The sequence below is a fragment of the Octopus bimaculoides genome, chromosome 6 (assembly GCF_001194135.2).
Source record: "Octopus bimaculoides isolate UCB-OBI-ISO-001 chromosome 6, ASM119413v2, whole genome shotgun sequence".
Classification (NCBI taxonomy): Eukaryota; Metazoa; Mollusca; class Cephalopoda; order Octopoda; family Octopodidae; genus Octopus; species Octopus bimaculoides.
This window is the reverse complement of record NC_068986.1, coordinates 104,378,570-104,381,392: the sequence shown is the minus strand read 5'-3', so window position 1 is coordinate 104,381,392 and position 2,823 is coordinate 104,378,570.

The window sequence follows — 2,823 nt, the reverse complement described above, 5'->3', positions numbered from 1 at the left end:
ATATATATATATATATATATATATATATTGTTGTATTTCGGGGTGGTCGTTCTGTTTTTCTTTTGCTAACTAAACCACACACACGCTATATACTTGTTCTTCACTCGTTTATTACTGTTCTTATTTGATTATTTTAACTCATGTCCATTGTCCGGAAATCTCTCGCCACACATCTGTGACCTCTTCAGCGACACTTTTGCGTTCCGTGTATGTTCTTGCTCCACTTACTCCATTCTGTTTTTTCTAAGATGTGTATCCTTACGCGCGCGTCTCTGCCCCTGTTCATTCGTGTGTGTGTATGCGTGTGTGTGTGTGTGTGTGTGTGTGATATATATCTATGAATTCATATATAAATATATGTGTGTGTGTGTGTGTGTGTGTGGATTCATGCTTTTGAACGAACAGCTTTTGAAACCAATAATATCTGCATCCGTGCTTGCATACATGCATATCTACACAGACATTTATTTATACATATAAATAATATAGACATACTCAAAACGCATGCACACACCCACACACAAATACATATGTATACATATGGTAGCAGCCGGCATGCGGTTGATGCTCAACGTGTTTGGCTTTCGTTTTACAATCATAACGTCATCCTTCGACGATGAGGACGGAGACACACAACAGTATGGTTGGTAAGCATTAAAATGCACTTCCTAGATACCGGTGAGTCGTCAATAAGAGCTCAGTCACTCAGGCCATGATGCCATGTTATTTTATCCGTCATTTGTTTTACATTCGCTGACCTCCGCAAGACGTGAACTAGGGAAAGTGGTACTCCATTTTCATTAACTCGTTTCATGTCTTCATTTCGGCATTAAACAAATCCGCTTTCTGTTTGACGTTCGAAGTTTCCCTTGAGCTGAATTGCGTTTCAGAAAAAGAAGAAGAAAATCTCTAAAGTCTCTGCATGTCAAATTTTGTAATGATAAATGGTTGTGCGACTGAAGGACCCTTTCCTTAAATTTTTGAAGCTATGGAATTGGTAACAATCAACAAGTAAAATGAAAAGAGAAAAATACTGTGGCATGGCCCAAGACTTTAAACAGAATATCTTGGTTTTCTTTCCTTTCTTTTTCAGTTTTTTTTTTACATTCTGTTTTCTCGTACCGGTTTTCTTATTCCAGATTTTGCATTCACCTTCCTTTCGCTTTCTCTCGTGTTTTCTCGCAGACTAGTCATGTTATGTATTCGAGCCTAAAGGATTGATTGGAGACAAAAGGCTTGAATATAAATCTGCCGTAATTTATATTTATTCATTTTGTTGTATCGACGCCCCCCGGTGAAGAAGTAGGATCTCCCAAGAAATATAAATAGAGGTAGTCTGGCCGTTGTAGGAGTATCGAGTAGCAGTCGAGTAGCAGTTGTGTAGCGGTTGAGTAGAGATCTTCCGAAGGTGCTAGATAGCAGTAGCTTGAGACATAACACATTTTCATTTTTTGTCTTTGGTCAATAAGTGCTATTTCCTATTTGCTTCTATCAAAGAAAATGATTACCATTCCCTTTACACTCTCTTTTACGGCCTCAACATCCATGTTTTGAAACTGATCGCTTTTGCATTATATTTCGGATAGATTCAGCGCTGAGTTGCTGAAGCAGAAATATCGTTATAGTAAATATTCTACTCAATACCACAGATTTGCTGGTCAGTTACTTGACCTTAACCACTTGAGTATGTCCGTTAGTGGCTGACGATATGTGCATCTCTGATCATGAGCAGGAGTAGTGGAAGAGCATCATAGCCATATGTTGAGAGAGATTCTTTGGGATTTGAATAAATGTAACATAACAAAAGCAAAGTCTGAAGGAAACATTAGCCATAAATCCTACTTTTTAAGAGTAAGAAAATCGGAAATAACAGTCTCTACCTAAAGACAAAAATCGTGTTACACAATGCTGTTGTGTTCTCCCAGCATGAAACTATTTGTAGCTCAATTTTAAATAATGTGCATAATAAATGATATTTATCTCTCATTGGATGGAATACTTTTTTGTTGACCCTGCTATAGACGGAACATTATAGTAAATAAATGTATATACACATATATATGCGTGTGTTTGTGTGAATGTAGCTATTTTCTCATTTATGTTTAATCATTTAATCATTTGAGGACTTACTCTAAGGACGGGGCTGGTTTCTAATAAAGGCACACGTTTTACTCATTAGCATGTAGCTAACAAAAACAAATTTACATTTTGAATTTTAAGAAAATCTTGTATGTTTTTACTGTTCCACTTACAGATTATGGTTGTAATATGCATGTTAGCTGGTTGATTTATTTTTCGGAAATTCTTTGCTTATTGCATTTATTCGCAAAACCAAGTGCATCTAAGGTTACTGGTATACATGTGAATTTATAATTTGGGTGTAGAAGCTGGATATTTCGGAGGAGTTCTCCATAGGCTTTCTCTCTTTTTGATTTTCGAAGAGATATTCACATCAGCAGGGCAGCGAACCACTATGACGATACATGCTTTTTCTTCTCTGTCCCAAACAATATCCAGCCTATTATAAGGCGGCGAGTTGGAAGAATTGTTAGCACGCCAGGCGAAATGCTTAGCGGTATTTCATCTGTCTTTTACGTTCTGAGTTCAGATTCCGCCGAGGTCGACTTCGCCTTTCATCTTTTCGGAGTCGATTAAATAAGTACCAGTTACGCACTGGGGATCGATATAATCGACTTAATTCCTTTGCCTGTCCTTGTTTGTCCCCTCTATGTGTAGCCCCTTGTGGGCAATAAAGAAATAAGAAACGTTAGCAGGCCTGGCGAAATTCTTAGCGGTATTTCGTCTGCCGTTACGCTCTGAGTT